The following is a 26680-nucleotide window of genomic DNA, read 5'->3' as shown; positions in this document are numbered from 1 at the left end:
ATTATTATTTTGTCTATTTTTATTTGTTTGTCTAATTTGACTTGATACGAAATTTTAAAAAAATAAATCTTATTACTTTAAACTAAAAATATATTAGGTTTTCCTTTAATTTTGTTGTCTAAACATATTTTCAAAAGGTTAAAATCTTTAAAGAAAAAAATCATTTCATAAGGAAAAGCCCAATAATGAATCAAATCAAATATTTAAAACAAAAAATAAGTTATAATATTTATATTGATTTAAAGTCAATATTTTATTTTAAAAATCTATTTAATTTATATTAGAATAAATTTGGAATCTTATCTTAGAATTAAAACTTTTTGAATCATAAATTTAAAATTCTTAATAGACCTGTAAAATGGCCCTAAATTAAACAATTCAAACTTACATACGACTGTATCCTAACAATGTTTTAACTACATTTAACTTAATAGATACGACATTTGTGCTAGCATCGGTCCAATAATTTAATATTTTTTTAATTTTAATTTATGTGTTATATGTAGAATATAAAAGTTGAATAAATTTAATATGATTTTTTAAAATATATAAGTGTTTAATTATTTTTTGTTTGCGCAATTTTATTTTGAAGAGGTCCATCATAATGTCCATGATTAAAATATTTTCCGTCGCAACTGTGAATTTTTTACTCAAAGTAGTAAACAAATATTATTGACGTTCAAAATAATAAAGCAATAAGTAAAAGTGAATTTAAAACTAAATGTTATAGCTAAAAAAGATTTTATAATTTCGAAAAAAATTATACACTGATTAAATTAAAGTAGAACAAAAGAAATAACTTTTTTTTTTTAAAAAAAACTCGAAACACGCCGAAGGAGACACATTGATTTTAAAAGTCATAGCTAAAAATGATTTCTTAATTACAAAAAAATTATATAATAACTAAATTAAAATAGAACAAAAGAAATAAAATTTTATTTTTTTCCAGACACATCCTAAAAATCTGAGCTAAATATATATTTTTCAAAAAAATTATAGATTAATTAAATTAAAGTAGAATAAAAGAGAAAATTTTGAATTTTTTTCTGAAATACATGCTGAAGCAGATAAGTCAATTTTAAAGTCTTAATTCAAAATAATTTCATTATTTCAAAAAATCATGTACTAATTAAATTAAAACAGAACAATTTTTTTTTTTTTGAAAAAAGGACATTAAAACACACACGTTGATACAAGCTTCAACATTAACTGTCTCTTATATAATAATAATAATGTCTCTTATATATATCATAAAATATATAAGAGAATTATGAGTTAAATTAAATTTTTTTATTACCTTCTCGAATCTGCACTAAAAATTATATTCTAAATTATTTTTTTCCGCGTATTTGTGAAAAGTGTTCCTTTTGAAAGCTATAAAATGACACCGCCTATCTTCACACGCTACCTCTTCTGATTACAAATTACGCTACTGACGCGCATTGTACAACTACATAAGCTACCGGCGCATAGCGGATTGCTGCTCTTAACTGTCACATTGACGATCCAAACCCTATACAAGAATGGGAGGTAATGCTCTTGAAATTCTTGCATGCGTATTTACATTGTAATTCTTGAATGAAAAAATCAAGAACTTGAAGTTAAGGAACTTGATGGTAGTTTTCAAGAATGCGTGGGAGTTGCTGGGTTTTTGAGGGGTCTTGTGAATTTAAGGAGGCACAAAGGTTCTTGAGGAGTTGGTTTTCAACAGCACCTCAAGGCTGGTGCCACCAAGGTGCACTAATTTACCCTTTCTAAATTTCAATGTTCTTTATGATTTTACAAAGATGTGTAGTTGTTCTTGAAGGCCCCACTCGAACAACTCTAAAAAATAAAATTAAGTAGTTTAATAGTAAGAAATTGTGATTTGTAGTTTAATAGTGAGAAATTGTGATTTGTATTATTTTAAATCATAATTTTGCTATAGGCATTGGGACCTGCTATGTTAAGGTGGTATCAGTTCCTTTCCCACCCCTTACTAAACCACCCTTTTCATGATATTACTCATGCACTCCCTCTTTTGTTATTCTTTATACTCACTCTACTCGGTTTTATACACAATGAAGATTTAGAGGTTTTCATCTGTCGATGTTCAATCAAACATGTTGCTTGTCCCGCTAAAGAACTGTTAATTTGGTATGGCACTTCATGTTTTGGGTCTATGAGATTTTTCGAGAAATTTCATTTTTTGGTCTTTTTTTTCTGTCTCATAGTCAAACTGATGCTTGCAGCCATGCGGGGTTTCAAAGCTTTTGAGCTAATCATGTCTGGGCGTCGCAAAGTTCAATTTTTTTGTTGGTAAATCACCCTTTTGTGAAACTACACGACCTTCTACTTTTCTTGTTCTTTTATTACTCTCTCTTATATAACTCAAAAAAGCAATTTAGCATGATCTCTTTGAGCTGAAGAACTGTTGATTGGCATGGCAGCTCAGGTGGGTATATGAGATTTAGGAGAAAGTTCCATTTCATGGTGCATCTTCTCTGTATCATAAGGCTAACTGATGCTTGCAGCCACGGACAGATTCCAAAGCTTTTGAGTTGGTTCGTGTTTCGGCTTTGAAAAAATTCAGTTTCCTTCCCACCCTCCCCAAACCACCCCTTTCGTGAAATTAAACATGACCTTCCTCTTTATTTTTTATTACTCTCGCTGCTCCGTTTATTAAACCATGAGGATGTGGAGGTTTTTTCTTCTGTGGAAGTTCAATAATTCTTGTTGCTCTTCAGGTGGGTCTATTAGATTGGAATTAAATTTCCATCTCATGGTGTTTCTTCTCCATCTCACACGACTGATTGATGCTAGTAGCCATGACAGATTTCAATGCTTCTGAGCTCATCCTGTTTTGGCTTTGTACAGTTCAGTTTTGTTTCTTTCGCCAAACCACCATTTTGGTGAAATCACACACGACCTTCAATTTTTCTTATTTTTTGTGCTCTTTCCAGTATAACTCAAAAGGGCAAGAAAACCTGTTCTCTCTTGAGCTGAAAAACTGTTTTTTGGCATGGCATCTCATGTGGGTCTCTGAGATTTTTGAAGAAGTACCATTTCTTGGTGGTTTTTCTCTGTCTCTTAAGGGTAACTAATGCTTGCAGCCATGACATGCTTCTAAGCTTTTGAGCTGATTCGTGTTTTGGGTTGAGTTTCTTACCCATCCCTCATCGTACCACCCTCTTTGTGATATTACACATGCACTTTCTCTTCTCTTGTTCTTTGTACTCACTCTGCTCCGTTTTATATACAATGAGGATTTGGAGGTTTTCATCCATCGATGAATCAAACATGTCTCATGTCAAACTAAAGAACTTTTGCTTGGCACGGCACTTCAGGAGGGTCTATGAGATTTTGGGAAATGTTCCACTTATTGGTCTTTCTTCTCTGTCTCCTAGGCAAACTGGTGTTTGCTGCCATGCTGGGTTTCGAAGCTTTTGAGATAATCATGTTCGGGCGTTGCAAAGTTCAATTGTTTTGTCACTATATCATCCTTTTGGTGAAACTACATGACCTTTTGCTTTTCTAGTTCTTATTACTCACTCATGTAAAATTCAAAAAAAGCAATTTAACAAGTTCTCTCTTGAGCAGAAAACCTGTTGCTTGGCATGGCACCTCAGGTTGGTATATGAGATTTAGGAGTAAGTTCCATTTCATTGTGCATCTTCTCCGTCTCATAAGGCTTACTGATGCTTGCAGCCAAGACAGATTTCAATGTTTTTGAGTTGATTCGTTTTTCGGCTTGGCGAAATTTAGTTTCCTTTCCCCCTTCCTCAAATCACCCTTTCCGTGAAATTAAACATGACCTCCTCTTTTTGTTATTCTTATAACTCTTTATCCTCTGTTAATAAAACATGAGGAAGTGGAGGTTTTTTTCTTTTGTGGAATTTCAATAGAACTTTTCTCTCAAGGTTATTAAACTGTTGCTTGATAGTAGGTACGACACCTCAGGTGGGTCTATGAGATTTTGGAATTAAATTTCTATTTCATGGTGTTTATTCTTCATCTCACTTGACTAGCCAATGCTTGTAGCCACGACAGATTTCAATGTTTTTGTTCTAACCGTGTTTTGGCTTTGCATGTTCAGTTTTTTTCTCTCACAAACCTCCCTTCTGGTTATATTATGCATGACCTTCCATTTATTTTAGTACTCTCCCCGTATTACTCAAAATGGCAATCAATCAAACATGTTCTTTCTTGAGCTGAATAACTGTTGCTTGGCTTGGCATCTCATGTGGGTTTGCGTGATTATGGGGAAAGTTCCATATCGTTTTGTACTTTTCTCTGTCTCACAAGGTTAACTATTCTTGCAGCCATGACAGGTTTCTAAGCTTTTGAGTTGATTCATGTTTCTTTCCCACCCATCACCTCACCACTTGCACTCCCTCTTTTCTTATTCTTAGTACTCACTCTGCTCCGCTATATACACAATGAGATTTGGAGGTTTTCATCCATTGTATTCAATTAAACATGTTGCTTGTCGAGCTGAAGAACTGTTGCTTGGCACAACACTTCCAGTGGGTCTGTGAGATTTTGGGATAAATTCCATTTTTTTTTCTTTCTTCTGTGTCTCATAGACAAACTGATGCTGGCAGCCATGTTGGGTTTCAAAGCTTTTGAGCTAATCGTGTTTGGACGTCTCAAAGTTCAATCTTTTTGTCGGCAAATCAACCTTTTGGTGTAGCTGCACGACCTTCTACTTTTCTTGTTCTTATTACTCTCTCTTGTATAACATGTTCTCTTTTGAGCTAAAATTTGATGTTTGGCATGACACCTCTGGTGGGTATATGAGATTTAGGAGAAAGTTTCATTTCATGGTGCATCTTTTCTGTCTCATAAAGCTAACTGTTGCTTGCAAGTTCAACTATGACAGATTTCAAAGCTTTTCAGTTGATTCGTGTTTTGGCTTGGCAAAGTTCAGTTTCCTTTCACCCCACCCCAAACTACCCTTTTTGTGAAATTGCACATGACTTTCCTCTTTTCTTATTCTTATTACCCTTTCTGCTCAGTTTGTATACCATGAGGATGTGGAGGTTTTGTCTTCCCTGGAAGTTCAATTGAACTTGTTTTCTCTCGAGCTGATGAAACTGTTGCTTGGCACGGCACCTCAGGTGGGTCTATGAGATCTTGGAATTAAATTTTTATTTCATGGTGTTGCTTCTCCATCTCATACTGTTAACTTATTTGTTTATGACTTTTGGACTACCAGGAAAAGGAAAAAAAATATGTAGGTCGCTTGAAGATGAAGCAGAATATTTGAAGTTTATGTTCTAATTGCTTTTCACATTTCATATTGTTTCTTACTTCATTTTTTTCCTTTTAATTGTGGATCCTTATTTTTGCTCTCACAGAACCCAAAAATGCTCTTTGCAAGCAATACAAGCAATCAACTTGAATAATGTAAGCTTTTAGCTCAGTGCTGTCTTTATTCAGTTATAAATTTTTGGAAGTCATTTAGATTCTGGATTGTGATTTTCTTGAGCCTGAAGTCTACCCTTATCTTGGCGAGGCAACCCAGTAAGGCATCTCCGTTGGGAAACCGAGGTCTGCTTCCATGGGGGTTGCTTTGTCTCCTTTTTGCCTTAGAAAGAATCGGCCGAATGACAATTGAAGTTTTGTGAATTCCCTTTTGTTAGGTTAGCCTAAAAAGGCAAGAATGAGGCAGCGGAGAGCATGGTATTTCTATCAAGGTTGGTTGCCCCTCTCTCTCTATGCTTCGCCTACGATTCTCCCTTTTAAAACAAACCAATAGACCTTAAAAAAGAGAGAGACAGACAGAGTGCACTTGAGTTTCTGGGTTTCTTTGCATTTTTGCACCCTTGGACGTATGCTCATATGGCGACAGACAACTATACTACAACAACATGACTATGAAAATTATTAAAGAGGCAGTGATGATTTCTGGGTTAACTAAATTCGGGCAATGAGATTACCCAACCCGTATCTTGGTGCGGCAATCCGGTATGGCCTGTAATTGAGACGCATAACTCACACATGCAATCATGTATTGCAGCCACGGCGTGGTTGGCTTCTCTTTGGCCTTATCATAACACAAATCTGAGCCTCAATTTGCTAAAGAAAAAAAAGGGTAAAGGGTCAAATTTACACCTTTACTATGCATAAGTTGCAATATCTTTTCCATGATTAATGTGGGATATTTTGAACCCACACCCTTCTGATTTGCTGTTTTGATGCTTTTCATTTGTAGTATATCTCCATATTTTGTTCTTGAAGGCCCCACTAGCACAATTGCAAAAAAAATTATGTAGTTTAATCGTAAGAAAAGTTGTGATTTGTAGTACTTTGGATGTAGACACTCAATTGGACATACTTACGTAAATGCCATCAGTGGTCATTTTCCTTTACATGGTCTTGATTTTTTTATTGTTTCTTAAAAGTTGAAATTGTGACTTGTAAGAGAATGAGGAATTGGGACCTGCTGTGGTAAGGTGGATGACAATGGTAAGTATTACTTTCATTGACATTGATCTAATGCACTTTGATGTGCAGTTTCTTTCTCTTGAAGGATCATCTGATGTTAACTTTCTTTTGAAGGATCATCTGACGTTGCACTTTCTTTTGAAGGATCATCTGAAGTTGTACCTTCTTTCGAAGAATCATCTGAAGTTGTACCTTCTTTGAAGGATCACCTGGAGTTGTACTTTCTTGTTGGACAACTTCTTGAGTCCCNCCCCCCCCCAAAATAAGGATCGGGGTAAGGTCTATCTACCAATGCTAGCTTTTAATTATAGAATAAGGCTGTGATGATGACATATGAGGTTGTATAGATCTTCCACTTTTCTTATTTGTATTACTGTCTGCTCTGTTTATAAACTATGAGGATGTGGAAGTTTTGCCTTTTGTGGAAGTTCAATAAAACTTGTTTTCTCTCGAGCTGATTGAACTGTTGCTTGGCACTGCATCTCAGATAGAACTACGAGATTTTAGAATTAAATTTCTATTTCATGGTGTTTCTTCACCATCTCATTCGGCTAACTAATGCTTGAAGCCTCTACGGATTTCAATGCTTTTGAGCTTATTGTATTTTTGCTTCATGAAGTTTTTTTTTTCATTAAACCACCCTTTTGGTGAAACTACACATCACCTTCCATTTTTATGTTTTAGTTCCCTCTCCGGGGTAACTAAAACTGCAATCAAACATTTTCTCGCTTGAGCTGAAAAACTATTACTTGGCATGGCATCTCATGTGGGTATGTGAGATTTTGGAGAAAGTTCCGTTTCATGGTATTTTTTCTCTGTCCCACAAGGGCAACTAATGCTTGAAGCCATTCCAGGTTTATAAGCTTCAAGGGTAACTTATGCGGCCAATACTTGGGTCGGGCATTGGAGCTACCCTTATCTTTGCGAGGCCACCCTGTAAGGCATCTCCATTTTGCAACTGAGGTCTGCAGCCATGCCGGTTGCTTTGTCTTCTTTTGGCTAGTTTTATAACGAATTTGAGCCTTAGGAGAAAGAATTGGCCTAATGACGCTTGACGTCTTGTGAATTCCCTTGTGTTAGGTCAGCCTATAAAGGCAAAAATGAGGCAGCAGAGACTATGGTATTTCTTATCAAGGTTGGTTGCCCTTTTCTCTATGTTTTGCCTATGATTCTCCATTATTGAAAAACAAACCAACAGCCCTTAAAAAAGAAAGAGAGTGAGAGAATACACTCGAGTTCTTGCCTGCATTATTCTTAAGAAAATTATGTTTTTAAGGAATTCAAAGAAACAATAGTTTTCAAGAATGTATTGGCATGGTACGAATTAAAGGAAATTCAAGAAACCTTTAATTCTCCTTTTTGCCTGGTTTAATCTGAGCCTAAGGAGAAAGAATTACTTATTTATTTTTCATCACGTAATAATCCACATATTATTATTTACCACAGAGCAGTTTTTACGTTATTATAACAGCATAACTAATACTTCAACAAGTAATGTCTTCCTCTCTTATATTGCAATTTTGTGACATTACTGTAGAAAAAAATACTGATATATAGAGTGCTTTATCATGCTTCTTCACTTTGTGATGGTCTGGTGAAAGTATATTTTTGTGCAGAAACTTAGGTCCATATCAAAATAAATGTGCGTCCCTTTTTACATAGTCAAGGTTTATGATTTTTTTGTTTGATTCTTGCATTTATCTTCATTGAGCATTATAGTCATTGTGATTTTCTTCAGCATGCTGAAGATGAGTGAATTTGTTTGGAAGCATGAGAAGGCAATGATTGTCTAAAAATTCATTGAAATGTAATTGAGTCTGTACTTTATTGTATTATCAGGTCCTATCTTGAAAAATCAGGACAAGAATCTATCTTGATTCTGAGCAAGAATTGGTATATTCATTTTGATAGTAGGTAACATTGGTTTGGAGTCTGGTGGGGAAGTTTTGAAACTCTATATGATAGTTAACATTGATTTTGATTTTTGAGTCTTTGACCACTCTTTTGCAGTTCATGCCTGAAATAGCAATTGCTACTCAACTATGCTGATCAAATTCTAAATTGGGGTTGGGGGATCTGCAATAATCATTCTCAAGCTGCAAGATCATTTACCAGGTAAGCTACGATCTTTGTTTAGATTTTCATTTCACAAACCAGTCTATGGAACTTGCCATTTACCAGAAATTCCATTGCACTAAATTTTTCAATGTTCATTAAAGTTAAACCTTACTCCGAGCGTGAAGTTATATGTTTTGGTTAAAGTAGGAACTTAAATCTGATCCAGTGGCTGCTAACATCTGTCACGCTTTTTGCGGTAACATTCTCTGCTGTCATATTATACATTCAAAAAGTTAAGTACATGTAAGCCATTTGCAAATCAGTCTTTGAAGGGAAAGGCATATAAGTACTGATAGTAGTTGTTAATGTAGGATTAGTTGCTCACCTACATTTCTCAAACCTTTTACTACACTTTATAGCTTATTCTCTTCAACCTTCATATTCCTCCTTCTGAAGGATCTATGCCTGTCTAAATGTGGAAAACAAATCGCGACAATCACTTCTTCTCAGGCTAGTTATTCCTTTCTGAGGTGACAATAACAGTTTATATCAGTTATGTGCTCCATCATGTTGAAAGCGAGAAGGGTTTTTGAGTGTTTAAGGCTTTCAAGTGGCATTTGTGTGCATTTTCTCTTGAAGTCCATTTTATGTTTTAATTGGGTTTATTATTGCAGTAACTTATAAGGGAAGAGCTTTTTTGTTCTAGTACCATCATTAACAAGAGAAGGATTGTTTTTTTGGTAATACAGGTTCTGTGAATTTTGTGTGTTAATCTAACTGCTGTGGATCTGTTAGAATTTATTCAACAGGTTAGTCCATCGACATTAACTTGCTCTCATAATTTAATCCTTCGTCTAACTCCAATCTTTCTCATGGAATATTTGCTCAAGTTCTCTGAAGAATGTATTTGCAACCCACATCTTGCTGATACAGATGGATCATCAATAGTGCCCCTATTAGTGAATAAACAAGACTTGCGGTGTAAGTTATTATTTAATTTGTGAATTTGGAGCTATCATGATGCTCTCTCGCCTCCAAGCACCCCCACATATGAAAAAGAGAGAACAGGGAACTAGAATCTGAAGTTATTTAAGATATTTTTCTTTATTCTTGTTGCCTTCGTTTTCATTTTATAATGGAACAATAACTCTGATATGGACAAAGTGGAACAAATACAGAGGAATGAGAATTGTGCATCTTCTCTGTCTCATAAAGCTAACTAATGCTTGCAGCCATGTCAGATTTTAAAGCTTTTGAGTTGATTCGTGTTTTGGCTTGGTAGAGACCAATTTCCTTCCCCCCTAACCCAAACCGCCCTTTTCGTGAAATTACACGACTTTCCACGTTTTTTTACTCTTTCTGCTTAGTTTATGAACCATGAGTATATGGAAGTCTTGTCTTCCATGGAAGTTCAATAAAACTTGTTTTCTCTCGAACTGAATGAATCACTGATCAAAGAGCGCGCAGCCGCCAGGTTTAGTGATATTACATATGACCTTACATTTTTCTTATTTTTAGTACTATCTCCGGTATAACTCAAAATGGAAAATCAAACATGTTCTCTATTGAGCTGTAAAATTGTTGCTTGGCATGGCATCTCATGTGGATTTCTGAGATTATGGAGAAAGTTCCATTTCATGGTGTTTTGATCTTTGTCTCACATGGCTAACTAATGCTTGCACTCGTGATAGGTTTCTAAGCTTTAGAGCTGATTCGTGCATTGTGTTGAGTTTCTTTCCCACCCCTCATCGAACCACCCTTCGTGATTGCACATGCAGTCCCTCTTTTTTTATTCCTAGTGTTGACTTTTCTCTTTTTGTGGTATTCACAAATACATATTTTAAGGAAATGAAGAATTCTTGCATGAATGCTTGATAAAAAAATCAAGAAATTGTTGGCGAATTATAAGGAAATCAAAGAAATCGTAGTTTTCAAGAATATATTGGCATTGCACATCATAAAGGAAACTTAAGAAATCTTTTTTTTAAAAAAATTATGTTGTTATTATTGCAATCTGTGTTAAGGATGTTCAAGAATTTGTTTTTACCTTTTTAGTGTGATTGGGAGCATTAAGCGAATGCCTCCGGCTATTTGGAGCTTAACACAGTTTCCACCAGGCATGTGTTGCTATAGGCATTGGGACCTGCTATGTTAAGGTGGATGGCAATGGTAAGCATTACTCGTGCAGTAAGTTTTGTTCAATTTATTATATATTACTTCATCATCTGAAGTTGTACTTTCTTTCGAAGGATCATCTCAAGTTGCACTTTCTTTTGAAGAATTATCTGATTCTGAAGTTGTACTTTCTTTCGAAGGATCATCTCAAGTTGCACTTTCTTTTGAAGAATCATCTGATGTTTATTTCTTTTGATGGATCATCTGAAGCTGCACTTTCTTTTGAAGGATCACCTGAAGTTGTACTTTCTTGTTGGGCAACTTCTCGAGTCCCCACAAAGGACAGGGTAAGGATCCACCAATGTTTAGCTTTTAGTTATAGGATAAGGCTGTGATGATGACAAATGAAGTTGTATATGGTTGGGTCTAGCATTGGAGCTCCCCTTATCTTGGGGAGGCAACCCGTTAAGGCATCTCCGTTTTGCAGCTGAGGTCTGCAGCCATTGCACTTGTTTTGTCTCCTTTTGCCTGGTTAAATCTGAGCCTTAGGAGAAAGAATTAACTGAAAGACACTTGAAGTCTTGTGAATATCCTTCTGTTAGGTTAGCCTAAAAAGGCAAGAATGAGGCAGCAGAGAGCATGGTATTTCTATCAAGGGTGGTTTCCTTCTCTTTAAACTTTTCCTATGAGTACATTTTTTAAAACAAATCAACAGCTCTTAAAAATGAAAGAGAAACAGAGAATACACTTGAGTTTCTTTGCATTTTTGCATTCTTAGACGTATGCTCATAAGGCAATACACACAACTATACTACAACAGCTTGACTCTGAAAATTATTAAAGAGGCAGTGATGATTTTTGGGCTAACTAAATTCGGGCATTGAGATTACTCAACCTTTATCATTGCGGGGAAACCTGGTATGGACTGTAATTGAGACGCATAAATCACACATGCAATCATGTATTGCTGCCATGGCGTGGTATGCTTCTCTTTGGCCTTACATAACACAAATCTGAGCCTCAATTTGCTAAAGAGAAGGGAAAAGGGTCAAATTTACCTCTTTTTATGCACAAGGGGAAATATCAATTCCATGATTAATGTTGGAGATATTGAACCCAGGCACGTCCTTCTGATTAGCAATTTTGATGCTTTTCATTCGTAATGTGTCGTCATCTTTTGATAAGTACCAGCTCAAGAATGAGGCATTCGAACGAAATGTTGGATTATTGAGGGGTGGTTGCCTCCCTCCTCTTGTAAACCCTAATTCTATTTTTGAAGTTTTGCATTTCTATGCATCTTTTATAGCTTCAACGTTTAGATTCCTCCCACTGATGGATATATGTCTGCTAAATGTGGAAAAAACACATGACAATCACTTCTTCTCAGGCTGGTTATTCCATTTTTAGGTATCAATAGCATTGTTTATATCAGTTCTGTGTTCCATCTTGTTGAAACCAAGAAGGATTTTTGAGGGTTTAACCCTTTGAAGTGTCATTGTTGTGTATTGTCTCTTAAGGTCCATTTTATGTTTTATTTGGGTTGATTATAGCCAGTGAATTATGAATTGTAACTTTAAGGGAAGATCTTTTTTGTTCAAACATTCAAATGAGAGGCTCTAATACTATTTTTGACGTTTCTTTGTTGGAAATTGTTACTAATACTCATTGGAGGCCAAACGGACATTGTAAGATTTTGAAGGTTAAATTTCTTTGGGTTTTAGTTGGTAGTATTCATTAAGATAGCTTTCAAACAAATACCCTAGTCTTTGTTCTTGCCATTGTTTACAGGATCACAAGTGTTTGTACCTTGGAATTTGATGATTGTACACAATATATTGGCATAGGATACCTGATACGTGCTGGTTTCGTCTTCTGAGGTATCCGGTGCTATTGAGCTCATCATGATTTGGCTTTGCACAGCTCAATTTTTTTCACTCACCAAACCACCCTTTTGGTGAAATTAGACGACCTTCCATTTTCCATATTTTTAGTACTCTTTCCGGTATAACTCAAAAGGGCAATCAAACATGTTCTCTCTTGAGCTGAATAGTTGTTGCTTTGCATGGCATCTCTTGTGGGTATGTGATTGAAGAGGTACTTATTGGTGTTCTTTCTATCTCTAAAAGCTAACTAATGCTTGCAGCCATGACATGTTTCTAAGCTTTTGAGCTGATTCATGTTTTGAGTTGAGTTTCTTTCCCATCTCTCACCGGACCACCCTTTTCGTGATATTACACATGCACTTCCTCTTTTCTTGTTATTATTACTCACTCTACTTTGTTTAATACAATGAGGATTTGGAGGTTTTCATCTATTGATGTTCAATCAAACATATCTCATGTCGAACTAAGAAACTGTTGCTTGGCACGGCACTTCAGGCAGGTCTATGAGATTTTGGGAAATGTTCCTTTTTTTGGATTGCATGCATTACTCAACTTATAGGCTGTTTGACGGTTTTGTTCATTAATATCTTACTAATATATTTTTTTTATAGATGTTCTTTATTTATTATTTTGTGGTTTTACTTGTAATTGGGAGAACTGGTATGACTGTACACAACACAAAACATTAACGCTTACATTTTATTTTAGTTTTATTGCAAGATGTTTATGTATATCACGTTCCTGGTACTTCATTTCCTATAAAATACTTCATTTACCTGTACCGTGTCTAAAAAAAAAATAGGGAAGGGCCGGAGGGGTGGACACACACTCAGATACATACAAAGAGAGATGAAATATAGTTTTTGTTGCTCACTAATGTATGTAGAATGAAGTATGGTTGGGACATACATTTTGGTGCGTAGGTACTTCTAGCCCAGCTTATGGAGAGAATATGTGCCTGTTTCTTTCATCTTCTGTTACGTTTCCTTTTTTGTCTGGCCATTTTATCTTATGGTTTTGAATGCTTGCTTTACACCCGTGACGTTGAAAATACACCATTCAGATGATATGCATGCTCTCCCAGCAAGCTTTGATTGAAAAGGAGAGGCTCTAAGCTCTTAGATTTCTAACGTTTCTTTATTGGAAACTGGTAGTTAAACTCACGGGAGGCCAAATGGGTATTGTAAGGTTTTAAAGGTACAATTCTTTTGAGTTCTAGTTTCAGTATCCATTAGGATATGTATGAAACTACTAACTTGGCCTTTGTTCTTGCCATTCTTTACAAGATGACAGCAAGTGTTTATACCGTGATTATTGTAGACAAAATAATTGTACAACAGGTAATCTGCATATAAGACTACCTGATACATGAGTTGACGTTGTTTACTGATAAAGGAAATTTCTAGGGATTTCTCTTTGCAGTCATTGTTCGTGATGCTATTACAACCAACCAGTTCGAAGGAAGCAAATGTACTCGAAGTACTTCTAGTTTCTGCCAAACAAATATAAAATATTATATTACACACAGTACTTTCTAAAGCTGTACTATTTCTTGATTGATCTTTTTGTTTGCATATATAATCTGAAAGGCCAAAGAGTGTGTTGCATTCTATGAAAGAGTCTCTGCTAAGAATCACCTCTGTGCTTTCCAATGTCTCCTTCAAAATTTCCATTTTTGTTATTTTTAGTACTCTTTCCGGCATAACTCAAAGTGGCGATCAAACATGTTCTCTATTGAGCTGACAAACTTGTGCTTGTTATGACATCTCATGTCGGTCTGTGATACTTTGGAGAAAGTTTCATTTTATGGTGTTTATTCTCAGTATTAGAAGGTTGTGGCTAAATGATGCTTACAGCCATGAAAGCTTCTATGCTTTTGAGCTGATTCATGTTTTGACCTGACAATGTTCAGTTCCTTTCCCACCCCTCATTAAATCACCCTTTTCGTGATATTGCACATGCACTCCCTGTTTTGTTGTTCTTAGTACTCACTCTGCTCCGTTTTATATACATTGAAGATTTAGAGGTTTTCATCTGTCGATGTTCAATCAAACATATTGCCTGTCCGGATAAAGAATTGTTGCTTGGCGCGACACTTCAAGTGGGTCTATGAGATATTTTGAGAAGTTCCATTTTTTGGTCTTTCTTCTCTGTCTCATAGGCAAACTGATGCTTGCAGCCATGCTGGGTTTCAAAAATTTTGAGCTAATCATGTTTGGGCATCGCAAATTCAATTCATTTGTCGGTAAATCACCCTTTTTGTGGAACTACACAACCTTCTACTTTTTTTGTTCTTATATTTCTCTCTTGTATAACTGAAGAAAAATCAATTTAGCATGTTCTCTCTTGAGCTGAAAACTGTTGATTGGCATGGCAGCTCAGGTGGCTATATTAGATTTAGGAGAAAGTTTCATTTCATGGTGCATCTTCTCCGTTTCTTAAGGCTTACTGAGCCATGACAGACCGATGCTCGCAGCCATTCTAGGTGTCAAAGCTTTTGAGCTAATCATGTTTGGGTGTCACAAAGTTCAATATTTTTGTCGCTAAATCATCCTTTTTTTGAAACTACACAACCATCTACTTTCTTGTTCTTATTACTCTATTGTATTACTCAAACAAGGCAATTTAATATCTCTCTTGAGCTGAAATACTGTTGCATGGCATCACACCTCATGTGGGTCATGAGATTTTGGGAGAAAGTTCCATTTCATGATGCATCTTCTTTGTATCATAAGGCTATAACTGATGCTTGTAGCCATGACAGATTTTAAAGCATTTGAGTTGGTTTGTGTTTTGGCTTAGCAAAATTCAGTTTCCTCCCCCGCTCCCCCAAACCACACTTTTCGTGAAATCACACATGACCTTCCTCTTTTTTTTTTAAAAAAAAATTATTCTCTCTGCTCCGTTTATAAACCATGAGGATGTGGAGGTTGTCTTCCGTGGAATTTCAATAATTCTTGTTTTCTCTCGAGCCCATTAAATGATGCTTGACACCACTCCTCAGGTGGGTCTATGAGATTTTTGAATTAAATTTCCATTTTATGGTGTTTCTTCACCATCTCAGACGGCGAGTTGATGCTTGTTGGCACGACAGATTTCAATGCTTATAAGCTAATTGTGTTTGGGTTCGCGAAGTTAATTTTTTTCTCTTACCAAATCACCCTTTTGGTGAAATGGCTCACGTCCTTCCATTTTTCCAATTTTTAGTACTCTTTCCGGTATAACTCAAAAGGGCAATCATTTGAGCTGAAAAACTATTGCTTGGCATGGCATCACATCGGGATTTGTGAGACTTTTGAAGAAGTATTATTTCTTGGTGTTTTTTCTGTCTCTCAAGGTTAACTAATGCTTGCAGCCATGACATGTTTCAATACTTTTGAGTTAAGTTTATTTCCCATCCCTCACCGAAAAACCCTTCTTATTGCACATGCACTTCCTCTTTTCTTGTTCTTAGTACTCAGTCTGCTCCATTATGTACACAATGAGGATTTGGAGGTGTTCATCCATAAATGTTCAATCAAACATGTCTCGTGACGAAGTAAAGAACTGTTGCTTGGCACAACACTTCGGGCAGGTGTATGAGATTTTGGGAAATGTTCCATTTTTTGGTCTTTCTTCTCGGTCTCATAGGCAAACTGGTGCTTGCAGCCAAGCTGGGTTTCGAAGTATTTGAGCTAATCATGTTTGGGCGTCGCAAAGTTCAATTTATTTTGTCGGTAAATCACCCTTTTTGAGAAATTACACGACCTTCTATTTTTCTTGTTCTTATATTACTATCTCTTGTGTAACTCAAACAAGTAATTTAGCATGTTCTCTTTTGAGCTGTAAATCAGTTAATTGGTGGCAGCTCAGGTGGGTAGATCAGATTTAGGATAAGGTTCCATTTCATGGTGCATTTCTCTGTCTCGTGAGGCTGTCTGATATTTAGGAGAAAGAGAGCTGCAGCAGCACATTTTAGAACTCACCACCTCAAATACACTGATCGCCTGTTTTCCTCCCAGAGCCTTCACAGGATCAGCTCTTAAGATGCCCAATTCTAGCCATCTTTTTAAGAAAAAGATTTAGAACTTGGTATCAAGAAAGAAACCTAAACACATTTTCCCCTGTTCTTATCTGCTGGAAAATTCTTGCAAGCCTTTTTTAGAAAAAATCAAGAATTTTTCAGGAACTTGGTATCAAGAACTTTGCTTTTTGAAGTTACATTGGTATTCAAAAATACATATTTTCAGGTAATCAAGAATTTTTGCATGAATGTTCTTTAAAAAATTCTTGAATTTGTTGGCATATTTTAAGGATATTGTAGTTTTCAAGAATATATTGGCATTGCACATACAAGAAATCCTTTTTGAAAATATTATGTTGTTATTCTTGCAATGTGTGTTAGGGATGTTCAAGATTTTTTTTTTACCTTTTTAGTGAGATTGGTAGCATTAAGTGAATACCTCAGGCTATTTGGAGCTTCACCCAGTTTCCATCAGGTATATGTTGCTATAGGCATTGGTACCTGCTATGGTATGGTGGATTAGGCAATGGCAACTGTTAGTTTTTTCGACATTGATCTAATGCACTTTGATGTGCAGTAAGTTCTGTTCAATTTATTATATAATATCATCTGCTGTATTTTCTTCATGGTCTCCTTCTTTGTACCTGAATTTGTTGTACTTGTGTCGAGGGTCTTCCGAAAACAACCTCTTTTGCTACACGAGGAAGTTGTAAGGTCTGCGTAGATACTCCCTCCTAGACGCCTACTTGTGGAATTTTACGGGGTATGTTCTAGTCATAATTTTTTTTCTAAATGAATGTTTTTGTATCACACCTCTCTTTTTTTTCATGAGATTTAGAACCTGTTTGATTTGACTTATTTTAGGTGCTTTTAAGCCTAAATAGCTTTTAATCCAACATAGCGATGAGCTTTGATAATGCTTCTGACATTGAGAAGCGAAGTAATCTCAGATATATCCACTGTTTTTGTTTAACCTAAAATGCCTAAGATCTTTATATGATTTGACTTTGGAGCCTCCAAAGACTTCTGTGGGATTTAAGGTGAGATTTTTTGTTGGCATTTAATAATTAGTTTTTTTGGTGTTGGGAGACTTCTGACATTGGATTTGTTTTTGTAGAAATGAGTTTGTGAGAATTGGTTTGGATTGTTTTCTGTAAAAAAATATTTGAAAACACCTATTCAATTTTTGAAACTTTAATGTGGGTTTAACAAATAGGGTTAAAACTGGCTAAACATCATTTTTTATTACTAATTCTATATTATTTTAAAGTATTAAAAAGGACCTCCTGACAGAAAGCCCTTTGTGTCACAGATGTTCACGAAAAACAAAATAATCTCTCATTTGTTATGGGAGAACCATGAAAATCACGTTTCTTGCTTCTATTGGTTGCAAAACAAACAGACTGTTAACAAGGACATGAACATATTTGTTTCTTGATTGTTGTGTTGTATTTCTTATTATAATGTGTTTTTTCTGCTTACTACATAATTCTTCCAGTTTAATGAGCCTGATATTTAAGTGGGATAAGGTAGTATTCTCAGGAGTTTCAAACTTGCAGGTCAATCCGAGCCATTTAATTAACCAGAAATTTTTTTGTTATGCAGAACAAAAGTGAGCCCTAATATGGTGGAGACAAGTATTAGAGAAGGACGGGTCCTCAATCCTGCCATAAGGAATATGAATGTTGAAGAGAATAAGCTTATGGTGGCTAGTTGATTCTTAATGTTACTTGTAAGATTGGGGCCCCATCCTTGTCTTTATTGAGGTACTATCGTGAATATCTGGACTAGAAGTAACTCTCGGTGAGAGCAATTGTACCCGACATTCTTATGCAACATCACTTTGATGTACTGTATTTGATGTTATTTGTACATTTGGCATTGATCACTCCACATATCCTTCCCTGTACGCTGTAGCCCCCAGCCTGCCTCCCTAAAAAGAGGGGGTGGGGGTGGGGTGGACAAATTGTGGAAGGTTGGTTAGTGGAAGAGAGTTAAGAGTTACTTATGCACATGGTGCAAAGCATTTCAGTGTTATGCCATCGTGTAGTTTTATCACTTTCTTTTCTCTTTAGTTACTTTTGGAAAACCTAGATAAGAATTTAGTTGTTGAACTATCCTCCTCATCTATTGCTATCCCATTTCGTTCTCCTCTTTTCAGATATACCTGTGAATTATGAGATCAGGAAAAAGAGGTGCAGGCCCAGAGTTGCAAAGCGAAAGTGAACTTCCTTTCCCGCAGCCAAAGAAACTGGCTGGATAGTGCACTGTCAGGAGAGAGATTTGATCTTCACAGAATATTATGTGGGGAAGTGCTTCTGAAAAGCATGATCCCAAGTCCAAATTCCCCTTGTCAGATCAAAAGTTCAAGTCGGTCAATCGATAGCTCTCTTGCTCATTGCAGAGTCTGTATCCAGAAGCTCTGTGCAACCCCTTTCATCTATACAGAGGATGATTTCCTGGATAAAGAAAATTCATTGCTGCAGATAGATCCAAACAGTTATAGCTTACAGATCAAGCTTCATTTATGCGATCAAGGAGAGGTTGCTGCATTAGAGAAGGAAACCATTTATGCGAATCCCTATGCACAGAAGTCTGACCCCTGATGGATCATCCTTTGATGGTGATGAAGATACTAAGTTTGAAAAATGTTAGTACAGAAATAAACAAAATCGCCTTGAAGATGATTTAGAGTGTTGAATTTGAAGTAGCTGATGATGTTAACCATGTCTTGAATCACAGGTCTCCTGGATTGTTAGAAACTTCTCCAACTCAGATCAAGGTATTGCACGGGGACTGGGAGGCATAATAATCGTGACACATGCAAGTTGACCTGAACATCACCCTCGGAATTTTTATTTTTTATTTTTTTGCAGAGAGAGAGACAAGGCAGGTTTGGTTGATTTGCATCATATTTTAGATTCCTGCTGCTCTGTTTTGGTAGGATCAACTTGTTCAGGTTTTTCTACTCTTTTTGCCTTTTGGTGATGTAGTTTCTACTTTCACGTTTTCCTGATTTAATTGGCTTTTGATGAACTCTAACTGAGCTTAGGAGGTTGATGACCAACTTACAAAAAATTTATAATGTATTCTCATAGTATTTGTTGATGAAGTCCTAATTAAATTCGTCCAACGAATGGGAATTACACCCCGATTATTAAATGTTGTTTTGATCTATTCAATTCGATGGGGGAACTTTAGGAGTTCTTCATTTTGCTTTTAAGTGCTATATTGTGGACTCTTTGTTGACATTAAGAAGGGAAGAGCATAAACTCAATATGTTTTGTTAAACGGTAGCCTCTTCCAATATTTGCCTTTTCTCTTTTTCTTTGATCCTTTTTTCGATGTTGACAGTAGTAAAATCATCCTTCTCCCTCAAGAATTGGAGCTTGAGGTGCTACTACCACATTCCAACACTTACATTATCAAACTTTTTCAGAATCTTTGCATTCATAATCTAGATCAGAAGTACTCGAGTCTTGAACTTGTTGCTTATAATTCAAATATCTGATTTCAATAGTAGGTTTAATACATGGATATAGAAGCCAACCAACTGAAGAAAATTAAACGTGTGTGGCTGTGTTTGTTTGTAAAATATCACCTACAGTAGTATCTGATGGATGTTTTGGACACTACTTTGGTTATGGTATGGAGTACCTGAGGGGCTTTGCAGCTTTGTGGGGTTCTTTGAGTGATTCAGGGATACACAATTTCACTCCTATTCATCTGTTCATTCCAATTGCCTAAAACTCTTGTAAATATACTTACAAATTCAAATTCTGTAGTTCCTTGACTTCAAATATGTTCTCTTTGAAGCATTATTCGAGATCAATAATCTCATTTGTTGAGTTTATCTGTATTTCTTCTTCAGATTGTAAGTGTACCTGAAGAGCACGGAAACATCCACGTGGCAATACTATTTACGTATACTGAATCTATTTAGTGCCTATTTTAATCTGCATTATCTTTTTACAAATTGCTGGCTAACAATTTTGTGGGAAAAATACTTTAACACTTGCTATTTTGATGGTAATATAGTTTAGTGCTTTTTAGAATCAATTGGATTTAGTTGGGAGTGGAAAACAAATCTCTACGAGGAAAGAATGTTTGACCAAGGAAAATCATATGTTAGGCACTGACCTATTCAACAACAAGAAACAGAACGTCTTCAGCTAGACTACACTTATGTTGGGAGGGGGAGGTCAAGTGATGATCTCACTGCATATGGACTCATATCTGAATTTTTGAGGTGGTTTCCAGTTTTAGTGAGTTTATCTTTACTGATGAGTATCATCTTGTTCAGGTTTGTCTACTGTTTTTGCCTTTTTGCGTTGTAGTTTCTAGTTTCACATTTAGATGATTTAATCGGCTTTTTTGGAACTCCAACTGTGCTTAGGAGGTTGATTACCAACCTTAAAATAGTCATATCATGATGAATCCTCATAGTAATTGTTGAGATGATGTCCTAATGAAATTGTCCCAACAAGAGTGAAATACACCTGACTTTTAAATGTGGTTTCGAACGATGATTGGATGGGGAACTTTAGGAGTGAACTGTGCTTTAGGTGCTATCGTGGACTCTTAGCTGCTGACATTAAGAAGGGAAGTAAACTCACTATGTTCTGTTAAAGGTATGCTCTTCCCATATTTGCCTTATCTTTCTTTGATTCTTTTTTTCTTGTTGACGTCAGTAAAATCATCTTTACCCCTCTATATTTGGAGCTTGAGGTGCTGCTGCAGCGTGCTAACAATTACATTAAACTTCTTCAAATAAATCTCCATATTTGCAAATTCTTTGCACTTATAGTTAAAATCGAAAGTACTCTTGAACTTGTAGCTTATTTTTCAAATATCTCATTTAAGTACCTTGACCCAGTAAAATGCTATAATTTTACAATAGTAGGTTTATACATGGATAGAGAAGCCAACAAAATTATGAAAATTGAAAGTGTGACGCTATGTGTTTGGAAAACGTCATTAGTCATTACACCTGTTGTGAAAAGTCTTTTGAGTTCAACTTTCATGCATTTGAGAAATTATATGTTTATGAATTTTCAACTACGAGGAGAAGAAAAAAAATATGCTGCTTGAAGATGAAAGAGAATATTTGAAGTTGATGTCCTCTTTTGTTTTTCACATTTCATATTGTTTCTTACTTCGTTTTTTTCCTTTTAATTGTGGATCCTTGTTTTTGCTCTCACAGAACCTAAAAATGCTCTTTTCAAGAAATACAAGCAATCAACTTGAATAATGTAATCTTTTAGCTTAGTGCTATTTAGCTTTAACGTACGATATTTCATTCCTCCGCTCTTGATAAAAGAAAATGATACTCCATTCTGATGCACTGTATCAAAATCAGTCAATTTACTGCTAAACAAGTTGTTTTGATGTTACAGGTCAACTTACAGTTCACCGAAAATGCACTTTGAGTTGTTGTTGAGACCAAAAGCACTGGTGCACGAGGCTCAAGATCTATATTAGAAAGTATTGTGACTGAAGCCATGTTTGAGGGATTGAATGGCACCACAACTTTTTGTGTTTGGCGTTAATTCTGGAAGAGCTTGGAAAAATATTTCACCCATTTTACTCTTATCACATTGAGGCTACTAAAGGGAGGAGATATGTCACCATTTATTTGAGAGTTTGAACTACCTGCATTTCAATGTTACTTTCAAAATTTTACTTGAGCACCCCATGAGTGTTGATATAGCCATCTTTTGAAGAACTTAGCCTAAAATGAAACTAAACATGACTTTTACCTGCCTTTCGAAATGTGCCTAAATATTGATTTCAAAGGCTCGTATTCATTGTCAAGCATGGTTTCTCTTTTGTGATTTGGTTCACTTTTGCACTATCAGCAGCATAGTTACTCAATTATAAACTTTTGGTGTTCACGTTTGTTTGCAGGATGCTGACTTAAATGTAGAAGCAACTCAGCAAGGGGTTGTCTACATAGATGAAGTTGATAAATAGCCAAAAAGTTCAAAAACTATTATCTACATGGATATGGATAATCGACTTTGAATTCATCCTTATAATTAGTCACCTGTTTAGGCTGAGAGCCTTAACATTTGCAGAGATGTATCTGAGGAGGATGTTCAACAGGCGCTGCTGAAGATGCTTGAAGGAACTGTGAGTATTTATTGCAAATTATTTCTTCTGTTCGTTCCAATTGCCTATTACTCGTGTTAACATTTTTACAAGTTCATAGTTGTAGTTCCTTGACTTCAATTGTGTTCTCTTTTGAAGTATTTTTCGGAGATCAATAATCTCACTTGCTGAGTTTATCTTTATTTCTTCTTCAGATTGTAAGTGTACCTGACAATAGAGCATAGAAGATTCCACGTGGCGATACTATTCAGGTACACTGAATCTATTATAACCTTTTTATCTAATTTTTCTTTTGAAAAAATGCAGGCAAACAATTTTGTTAGAAAAATGCTTACCACTTGCTATTTGGATGGTAATATAGTTTAGTGCTTTTCAGAAAACAGTTCCTACGAGAGAAGAATGTTTGGCCAAGGAAAATCAGATGTCAGACACAGACACTGACCTATTCAACAAAGAAGAAACAACACTTCTTCAGCTAAACTATATGTTGGGAGTGGGAAGTCAAGTCAAATACTGGTTTATATTCGTTGTAACAATTATCTACCAAGGCTGTGAAGTTGTACTCGTGCTGTTCCTGTCTTGGGACTAGGAGCTTCTTATTGACCCTACTAAAGTGGTTGTAGTCTTTTTCATATTATAGAGCTTGTTGCATAATCAACATCGGCCTGCGAAATATTTCATTTTCCTTCTTAAATGGTTTAACCTTTTCCCATTTGTTGTTTCTTGTGTTGTTCCTGTCTTGGGGCTAAGAGCTTCTTGTTCAATAGCTCTTCGCTGTTCTTTCTAGATGCTGACTGCTCTTTATATTTTTCCATACACTAATCTGCAGATAGCTAAAGCTATCCTTTTTACCTGTGCTGGAGATTTTGTTGGTTTAGAGAAGACAATTCAGAAAGGTTATTTGTCAAACTCAACTAATTTCATGAAACACTTTTAGATCAAGTGATTCAATATGGTTCAACTTATCATTCCTTTACTCCGAGACAGCAAAATCCTTTAATTGGATTCTGAGCACCTGTTCGAACTAACATGAGAGTTGGTGGTCTAACTGATGTTGTAGTTACTTCATCACTATTGGAATCTTTGAGGAAATCCCTGTGACTTGAGCTTAGTTTTCTTTTCCGGATCACTATTATTTAGTGATTTCATGACTCTGTTCTCGTGAAATTCTAAAAACCAAATGCATTGAAAGCATTTGTTTCACATTGCTTTCTGTTTCTAGGTAGAAAGTGATGATCTCACTGCCTATGGACTTATACCTGAATTTTTGGCACGGCTTCCAGTTTTAGTGAGTTGTATTCCATAGATAAGGATCAGCTTGTGCAGGTTTGTCTACTCTTTCACCTTTTGGCGATGTAGTTTCTAGTTTCATGTTTTCCTGGTTTAATTGGCTATTTGGTAACTCCACCTGTGCTTGGGAGGCTGATAGTATTATTTTATTTTTCCTAAAATTTATGAAGATTATTAAATCCTTGACTATTAAATCCTTGTTGGCAAGACACTTGTTAAAGTTATTATACTGTGAATTGAAACTTTGCGAATTTGCACATGATTAGTGATTGTTATTATTTAAAAATGATAATGTTGTAAATTATTAATAGTAGTATATTTGTTATCATTATTATCTTTTCATTCTGCAGCCAATTAAACTGCAATTGTTTCCTTCTGTTTGTAGAAACTAGGGATAATATAAACTTTGGAGGTCCTCAAAAATGGTGAATTTGACTCTATTAAAAACATACTCTGCGAAAAGGTAAACATCTCATGGCATGGGTATTTTTCTCTTATATCCATTTCTTACTGTTAGCGGAAACGTGAAGTTAAAGAACAAGGAAGAACAACAATATTTAACGTGGTTCGGATCAAAATGATCCTACGTCCACCAAAGAACAACTGCACCAATATTTATTTCACTCTATAAAGAATACAAGTGAAATACTACAAGAGAGAGAACACAAATGCCTTAGAAGGTGAGAAGGCAAGTGAGAGGATGATTTGAAAATGAATTAAGAGCTACCTATTTATAGGAATCTATACATCCTATTGATGTCATCCATGACATCATTATATGTCAAAGATGTCAAGGTTAAGAATATGAAACCATTTTATGGTTTGCGTAAACTTTACCTACCAAGATACTATCTTTGACTTTTATTTTGTACTAATTATCTTCCTACCAAATATTCATGTTAATTCATCTTCCATTTAATTTGATTCCACAACAATCAAACCAACTCTTTCAATCTCCACCTTGGTTTGTGTTCCGAGCATGCGTATAAACAACTCCGGCCAGAACTTCTAAGGCTACAGGGCAATCCCGTTGTAAGAAACAAGAAGAGTCAAACCTTTGTTGAACATACTAGCTCCACTTAGCAGTTGTTCCCCAAGAGTTGCATCACTTGATGCATACTCCCGCCAAGTCCTTGCAGTGTGCAAACTTGGCAAGCGGGACTATTTTGGTCAACATGTCTGCACCGTTATCGTCTGTGATAACCTTCTCAACCTTGATAGCTCCCTCTTCTTTCACATCTCAAATAAAATAGAATCTGACATCAATATGTTTGGTGCGCTCATGAAATTTTTGATTTTTAATCAAATGAATAGCACTTTGATTATCACATCTTAGAATTGATTCAAGCTGAACCGAATTCAATTCTACCACCAAACCTTTTAACCAGATAGCTTCTTTCACTGCCTCCGTTGCTGCCATATATTCTGCCTCAGTTGTAGACAAAGCGACAATAAAATGTAAAGTCGATTTCCAACTAACGGCACTGCCAACGAGAATAAAGATGTATCCAGTTGTGGACCTTTTTCGATCAAGATCCCCTGCATAATCAGAATCTACATAACCGAGAATTGAAATACCTTCACTTTTTCGGAAGGTAAGGCCAACATTAGGAACTCCTTTGAGATATCTCAATATCCACTTGACAGCTTATCAGTGCCTTTTTCCTGGATTTGCCATGTACCTGCTTACCACACTTACAGATTGGGCAATATTTGGACGTGTGCATACCATAGCATACATTATGCTACCAACTGCGTTCGCATAGGGAACCTTTGACATATGCTCCACCTCATCCATAGACTGAGGCTTTTGTAACTCTGAAAGCGTAAATTGAGAAGCTAACGGTGTACTTACAGGCTTGCTCATATGCATATTGAATCTTTCGAGAACTTTTTCGATGTACCTCTTTTGAGAAAGATGTACAACACCATTTTCTCTTGAAATCTTCATTCCAAGAATTTTCTTTGCAACTCCCAAATCCTTCATGTCAAATTCTTCGCTCAACATAAAATATTTATCTCTGTGATGTTGTTAGCAGCAATAAGCATATCATCAACATACAACAATAGATAAATCATAGAATTACCAGACATCTTCTTGTGATACACAACTATCAAATGTACTCTTCAAAAATCCATGTGTAGTCATGAATGCATCAGATCTCTTGTACCACTGTCTAGGGAATTGCTTCAAACAATACAAAGACTTCTTCATTTGGCATATATGGTATTTTTTTCCTTCAGCTAGGAAACCTTCAGGCTGATCCATATAGATTCTCTTCTAGATCACCATGTAAGAAAGCAGTTTTGACATCAAGCTGTTGAACTTCTAAATCAAATTGTGCAACCAATGCTAATAGCACGCGAATTGAGCTATGTTTCACTACTGGAGAGAAGATCTCATTGTAGTCAATTCCCTCCTTCTGACTGAAACCCTTTGCAACCAATCTCGCCTTGAACCTAGCATCTTTCACTTCTGGAATACCTTCTTTCTTTCTGTAGACCCATTTGCATCCAACTGTCCTCATCCCCTTTGGCCTTTTAATTAAGACCCATGTCTCATTTTTGTGAAGAGACTCCAACTCTTCCATCATGGCTAACTGCCATTGTGCACCATCTTTGCAAGAAGTTGCTTCAACATACGAAGAGGGCTCGAGATCCTTAAATCTCTTCTTCTGCAGCTATGAACGCATGTGCAATCAGATTTTCTTGCTCTATAAGACATTCCGATTTCCGTATCTGCCTTTTGTCCCTTCCCTTCACAATTGTGTATGGTTCATTGGCAGCAAGT

At 35.9% G+C, this 26680-nt stretch overlaps 1 long non-coding RNA gene across 10 annotated transcripts; it reads left to right on the top strand.

Annotated features, from left to right (window-relative positions):
* Window positions 1-1747: 1747 nt before the first annotated feature.
* On the top strand, window positions 1748-23321 carry LOC107009122. Of its 10 annotated transcripts, XR_003576775.1 has the most exons (14): window positions 6693-7392; window positions 7510-7564; window positions 8269-8343; window positions 8440-8544; window positions 9237-9296; window positions 9378-9468; window positions 10543-10656; window positions 10737-17251; window positions 18094-18254; window positions 18650-19138; window positions 19231-21119; window positions 21885-22620; window positions 22794-22850; window positions 22976-23321. It is a non-coding gene; the product is annotated as an uncharacterized LOC107009122 (long non-coding RNA). The 10 variants fall into 10 exon arrangements; XR_003576773.1 differs by lacking the exon at window positions 8269-8343; XR_003576778.1 differs by lacking the exon at window positions 8269-8343 and having other exon boundaries at window positions 6693-7564; window positions 10737-10783; window positions 10891-17251.
* The last annotated feature ends 3359 nt before the right edge of the window (window positions 23322-26680 follow it).

The sequence above is a fragment of the Solanum pennellii genome, chromosome 2 (assembly GCF_001406875.1).
Source record: "Solanum pennellii chromosome 2, SPENNV200".
NCBI lineage: Eukaryota > Viridiplantae > Streptophyta > Magnoliopsida > Solanales > Solanaceae > Solanum > Solanum pennellii.
The sequence above is the reverse complement of the archived record's forward strand: the minus strand, read 5'-3'. Positions and strand labels throughout refer to the sequence as shown.